Source organism: Otolemur garnettii, unplaced genomic scaffold (assembly GCF_000181295.1).
Source record: "Otolemur garnettii isolate 467f Iridium unplaced genomic scaffold, OtoGar3 scaffold00030, whole genome shotgun sequence".
Taxonomy (NCBI): domain Eukaryota; kingdom Metazoa; phylum Chordata; class Mammalia; order Primates; family Galagidae; genus Otolemur; species Otolemur garnettii.
The window spans coordinates 18,634,791-18,642,211 of NW_003852425.1; positions in this window are offsets into that span (position 1 = coordinate 18,634,791).

A 7,421-nucleotide genomic window follows, 5' to 3' on the forward strand; every position below is an offset into this window, starting at 1 on the left:
CCACTTCTCCAGCTGGTTCCTCCAGTCCTTTCTCATCGAGACGCAGTGCCTGACTCACTCCTCTAGAATTAGACCACACGGGTACACATCACGTATGACTTAGGGTCTTAGACAGAAAAGCACCTTCCACTTATGCAAGTGCTGTGAGTGAGAGAAGTATTATTCCTAATAAAACAGACTGAAGTTGGAGCCAGAGCCTCTGGAAGGCCCAGGACAGGCAGACGCAGGCAGCTGGTCTGAATGCTCGGTTCCATGCCTCAGCACAGATGTCCACGCACTTCTGAGTCGGCGCACTGGCCCCTCCGCCTTCAGAGATGAATGTGGCGACTCAGCCTCTGCAGCAGCTTTGAAGCCGCAGAGAGCTCAGTGCACATGTGGCCAGGTCACGAAGAAAGACAGAGAGACTCTGGGCAAAGCAGGCGGGTACCCCCCCAGCCTCCACCCTGTGTGTATCCCCTGCATGGGTTTCAGGATATGAGTAAAAGAAGGTCTGCGCTTTCCCATCCGGATTTTCAGATTTCTTAGTTACTTTCCGCCCTTTTCGACACGGCAGCCCACTGTCAATTTCATGCTCCTCCCCCACCCCATCCGGATGTGTATTATTATAGCAGGAATTACCCCTTACACATTTGTGTTCTGCTTGTTGTCTCTATGGCACTGTGAATTCTGAGTCCCCCAAATGAAAGTATAAGTGATCGGGGCGGGGGGCAGTAAGATAGCCAGTGTAAGGGGAGGGCAGAGCCACAGTGGCCGCGGGCTGGGGCGGACCCAGAGACGCTTACCTAGAAGCAGCAAGGTAGGGGAGTTAGTGTACAGAAAAAAGGCAGTGGCTTAAACTTTACTTCTTTAATTTGTTTTTCTGACATTTCTTATTTCTGTAAAACCAAAGGTAAGAGAAACATCTGAAAAGGAAGACCATGTAAACATAGGTAGCCTGTCTGCGCAGGCTGACTGCCAACAGCTGTCGGCCCTGCGGAGAAGGCGGAGACTCACACCTGCAGGCTCTTTACCTGACTGCAGAGAGGGCTTCAGATCTCACATTTTTGTAATTAGGTCTTTCATATGAATTTACTTCTCTGATTTCTAATCAACAGAAAGTAAATATTTCCACGATTATTTCCTGATGTGAAATAAAGCATAAAAATCTTCCAAATAAACATGTAACTCTTTAAGATTGACAAACTTATCTTTTGGTTCAAAGCCTTAGATTAAATGTAACGATTTCTCTCTGAAGCTGGAAGTTAAATGCAACATCAAAAGTGAAGGGGCTTCTATTAACCCTAATAAGCTCTCACAGAGTCCATGGGTTAAATTAATACGGATTCTACACTTAGGCACCATCTCCTAGAGCTAAGTTTATTTCTATTCCTGTGTTCACAGAGCTGTGAGACTCAGCACCAGCCTTGGCATGGCAGGGCCCATCCAGCCCCTGCCCACCTTGCAGACTCACCCCATCACCCACTCCACCTGTTCTCTTCCACTCTTTTGTGACTTTCCACACATGGATTCCTCCACTTCAAACTTCCCTTCATCTGGGAATCTCCTGCCCTGTCAGAGCCTCCCACTTGCCTCCTGCACTTAGTACCTCTGTCTTTCCTCACTAACAGAGTTTTGTGTTCATTTCACTTTCTGGACGTACATCTGGATTTTTTTCTTTTATTTTGAAACAGAGTCTCACTCCCTCGCCTAGGGTACAGTGTGGTGGTATCATAGCTCACAGCAACCTCAAACCCCTGGGCTTCAGCAATTCTCCCACCTCGGCCTCCCAGAGTGCTGGGACTACAAGCATGAGTGTTCCAGCCATTCAACCACTGAGGAATGAGCCCTAGGAAAGGCACAGCTCTCAGTCACATGTATGTCCCCACAGCCACCCTGGGACACACAGAGAGCTAAGCAAAGCTCAACTGTGTATGCCGTGAGGTAGCTCACATCAGCTCTACGCCTCAACTTCCCTAATTTGTAAGTTCAGCATAACAAAAGTCTCTAAATTATGACATAAGGATAAAATAATATGTGTAAAGTTTCCTTGTTTACCCCCAGACTGTCCCCAGATTATTTCTGTAGTATGTCCTGTATATTAATGTTTTAGTAGTTTAAATAGGATGTTAACTTTTTCACCGGCATTCTTTTGTTGATAAAATAGGGCCAGGCACAGTGGATAACACCAGTAATCCCAACAATTTGGAGGCCATGGTGGGAGGATGGCTTGAGGCAAGGAATTTAAACCAGATTGGGCAACATATAGTAAGATCCCATCTATACTAAAAATAAGAAAAATCTTCCAGACATGATGGTGTGCAACTGTAGTCCCAGATACTTGGGAGGTTGAGGGAGAAGATTCCCTTGAGCCCAGCAGTTTGAGGTTGCTATGAGCTATGATCATGCCAGGGTGCTTGGGCCTGGGTGACAAAGAAAGATCCCACTTCTAAAAAAAATAACTAATTTTAAATTTAAAAATAAATTGGGGAATTTAAGCTTTAAAAGCACCCTTCCAGAGGGTAGAGCAAGATGGCAGACTATAAGGATAATTCAGCTCAGCTCTCCTAGAAAGACTGGAGAAAAGGAGACAACCCAGCTGTACCTGTCAGAGAGTCATAGCTTAGGGAGAACAAGGAAGGAGTTGGTGAGCTGGATACAGCATATGATCCAAAGCAGTGGGAATGTGATGATGACTGGCTGGGATCAGCTGGCCCCACACAGAGGTCCAGGATGGGAGGAAGCCTTTCCAGAGTTTTTAGTTGTTGGAGGAAGCTGTGCTTTTAGTGGAAGTCTTGAAAGAGTGGGCAGGCTTGAACAGTAACCAGATTTGAATGCCAGTTGGAGTGGACTTGCCATAGGTTTAGTGGCTGGTGAAGCAGTCATATTGAGAAGGTCTCAGTGGCCAGGGGGCTGCCATTGTGGGAAGGTTGTGAGTAGGTCTTAGCAGGGGCCTAAAGCATGGCTGTCTTAATTCCACTGCCAGGATCAGCACTCCACTCTTGGGACAAGCTGAGGGACTCCCATACCCCATGGGAACTGGACTCAGGGGGCACTGTGAGGCCTGCCCCAAAGGATTCTTGTGAGCTTAAAAATCCCAACCCAGCAGGGTATGAATGCTGAGGAAACAATCAGGTGATCACCAAAGGCAACTAAATTTGGAATAAGAACCATAGAAGCTGCTAGCTATGCTCTCTGTCTCCAAAAAAAAAAAAAAAAAAATCACAGCACCAACTGATGTCCAGGCAACATATTGCAACATATTGTCATCAAGAGCAAAGCTTCTATTTGAAACAGAGGGAGTTAGAAGAAAGAAGGAGGGCAAGGAGGTAAACAAGAAGAAAGAACACATGAGGAAGAACCAACAGAAAAAATTCAGGCAACATGAAAAACCAAAACAGAGGAACTCCCCCAAGGGATCATGAGGCAGCTATTGCAGAAGACTCCACCTATAAAGGATTAATGGACTTGACAAAAAGGGAATTTAAAATATGGATAATAAAGACAATAAAAAGAATGGACAAGAAAACAGAAAGACAGAATCAAAAGTAGGATGAGAGATATGTAGAATATAGAAAGGATATGGTGGACCTTAAGTAAATAAAGGAGACTATCAGGGAATGTAAAGATGCAGGAGAAAGTATCAAATATAGGCTAGACCAAGGAGAAGAAAGAACCTTAGAGGTATAGGATAAAGGTTTCAAGTTAACCCAGGTAGTTAAAGAGGCAGAAAAGAAGAGAGAAGGCAGAACAGGTGCTGAGAGAACAATGAGACTCCATGAAACATTCAATCATACAAATGATAGGGATTCCTAAAGGGGAAGAAGATTGTCCCAAATGAATGGAAGCCCTACTGGAGACTATCATAAAGGAAAACTTCCCAAGTTTTACTAAAGATCCCAACACACTCCTTTCAGATGGATGTCAAACCCCAGGTCATCTCAACTCAACAGAGCCTTTCCAAGAGACATTGTAATGAACCTATACAAAGTCAAAATGAAAGAAAAAATTCTGCAAGCAGCCAGGAGTAAGCACCAACTGACCGACAGAGGCAGAGCCATTAGGATGACAGCACACTTTTCAGTTGAAACATTCCAAGCCAGAAGAACATGGTTGTCTACCTTCAACATTCTTAAACAAAACAATTTTCAGCCCAGAATTCTGTATCCTGCTAAACTAAGCGTCAAAACAGATGAAGAAATCAAATCTTTTGTGGCTATACAAGCACTGAGGAAGTTTGTCACAATAAGACCAGCTCTACAGGAAATACATATTCTCAACACTGACCACCACAAAGAACCACCAGCAAAGATCAAAACTTGACTAAAGGTCAAAACTTAGCTTCCACAATGGCACAAAGGATAAAACTGAACAATGGACTTTCACAAAATAAGATGACTAGAACTCCATCCACTACACTTATCAATACTCTCAATAAATGTCAGTGGACTCAATTCACCACTGAAGATACACAAGCTGGCTGATTAGATAAAAAAAACACAAGGCATCCATATGCTATCTCCAGGAGACACACCTAGCCTTGAGGGACAAATCAAGACTTAGGGTTAAGGGATGGCAAACAGTACTTCAAGCAAATGGGAATCAGAAGAAAGAAGGGGTTGTAATTGTATTTTCAGATACAAGTGGATTTAAGGCAACTAAAGTTAAGAAAGACAAAGATGGACACTTTATACATATCAAAAAAAAATACTATAAGAATATATTTCAATTCTAAATATTTATGCCCCCAACTTAAATGCCCTCATATTTATGAAACAGACCTTGATGAGTCTGAGCAATATGATATCCCATAACACCATAATAGTCAGGGACCTTAACATCCCTCTGACAGAACTGGACAGATCCTCCAAATAGAAACTAAACAAAGATACAAAGGACTTAAATGTGACTCTAGAACAAAAGGCATTAATAGACATACACAGAACACACCATCCCAAAGCTAAGGAGTATACATTTTTCTTGTCAACCCATGGTATATGCTTTAAAATCAACCATATTCTAGGATAGAAATAAAAACTCAGCAAAATTAATAGCATAGAAATTATACCTTATATCTTCTCAGAACACAAGGCAATAAAGATGGACTCAACTCCAACAAAAATGTTCATCCTCACACAAAGACTTGGAAATTAAACAATCTTATGCTGAATGATGGCTGGGTTCAGGAAGAGATAAAACAGGAAATTCTTAAATTCCTCACACATAACAATGATAAAGATACAAGTTACCAAAATCTGTGGGATACAGCAAAACCAGTCTTAAGAGAGAAATTTATTGCATTAGATGCCTAAAAACATTCAAAAAAGAGAAAAAGAGTGCATCAACAAACTCATGAACCATCTTAAGGAGTTGGAAAAAGAAGAACAATCTAATTCCAAACCCAGCATAAGAAAAAAAGTAAACAAAATTAAATCAGAGATTAATGAAAGTGAAAATGAAATAATCATTCAGAAAATTAACAAAACAAAAAGTTGGGTTTTTGAAAAATAAATAAAATTGATAAATCTTTGCCAGATTAACTAGAAACAAAAGTAAATCTCTAATTACCTCAATCAGAAACAATAAAGGGGAAATAACAACAGATGCCACAGAGATACATGAGATCACCTCTGAGTACTAAAAGAAATTCTATGCCCAGAAATTTGACAAGGTGGAGGAAATGGATCAATACCTGAAATCACACCCTCTCCCTAGACTTAATCAAGAAGAAAAATAGATCTCTCAAACAGATCAATTTCAAGAACTGAGATGGGGTGACATGTGTGGCTCAAGGAGTAGGGCGCTGGCCCTATATACTGGGGCTGGTAGGTTCAAACCCAGCCCTGACCAAAAAAACCCCAACCAACCAAACAAACAAACAAAAAAACTGAGATCAAGGAAACAATTAAAAAAAGTCTCCCAACAACAACAAAAAAACCCTGATCCAGATCCCTTCATACCAGAATTCTATCAAATCTTCAAAGAAGAGCTTATACCCCACACTGCAGAAATTATTCCAAAAAATTGAGAAGGAATGAATCTTCCCCAATATGTTCTATGAAGCAACATCATCCTGATACCAAAACCAGGAAAAGACCCAACTAAAAAGAATGTCAGATCAATTTTGCTAATGAATACAGATGCCAAAAATTCTCAGTAAAATCCTAGCCAATAGTTTATAGCTACACATTAAAAAAAAAATCATTCATCACAATCAAGTAGGTTTCATCCCAGGAATGCAAGTCTGGTTTACTCACAGTCCATAAATGTAATTCTCCATATCAACAGAAGCAAAAACAAAGACCATATGATCCTCTCCAATAGATGCAGAAAAAGCATTATTAAAATTCAGCATCCCTTTCTAATTAGAACACTGAAGAGTATAGGCATAGGTGGCACATTTCTGAATCTGATCAAAGCCATCTATGACAAACCCACAGCTAACATCATACTGATTGAAGTAAAACTGAAAGCTTTTCCACTTGGAACTGGAACCAGACAAGGTTGTCCACTATTGCCACTACTATTCGACATAGTGCTGGAGGTTCTAGCCAATACAATCAGGCAAGTAAAGGAAATAAAGGGCATCCAAATGGGGGCAGAAGAGGTCAAACTCCCACTCATTGCTGATGATATGATCTTATACTTAAAGAACCCCAAAGACTTAACCGAAAGACTCCTGGAAATGATCAAAAATATAGCAATGTCTCAGAATATAAAACCAATGTCCAGAATCAGTAAGTAGCCTTTGTATATGCCAATAATAGCCAAGATGAGAAGCTAATCAAGGACACAATTCTCTTCACAGTAGCTTTAGAAAAAATGAAATACCTAGGAATATACCTAACAAAAGAGGTAAATGACTTCTACAAAGAAAATTACAATACCCTAAGAAAATAATTTAACAAATGGAAGAATATATCATGCTCGTGGCTAAAGAATCAACATTGTGAAAATGTCTATAGTATCCAAAGCAACCTACAGATTCAATGCAATCCCCATTAAAATAACATCATGATACTTTTAAAATTTGGAAAAGATAATTCTTTGTTTTGTATGGAACCAGAGGAAACTCTGTTTAGCCAAGGCAATTCTTAGTAATAAAAATAAAGTCAGGTATCATCCTACCAGTCTTTCAGCTATACTACAAGGCTACAGTGATCCAAACAGCATGGTTTGGGCACAAATATAGAGACACTGACATTTGGAAACCATGAGATAAAACTGACCTCTTACAGCCACCTGATCTTTGATAAACCAAACAAGAACATACACTGGGGGAAAGAATTCCTATTCAATAAATGGTGCTGGAAGAACTGGATAACCACATGTAAAAGACTGAAACTGGTCCCATACCTCTCACCACCTACAACAATTGATTCAAGATGGATAAAAGATTTAAATCTAAGACACAAAACAGTAAAAATCCTCAAAGAAAGTGTGGG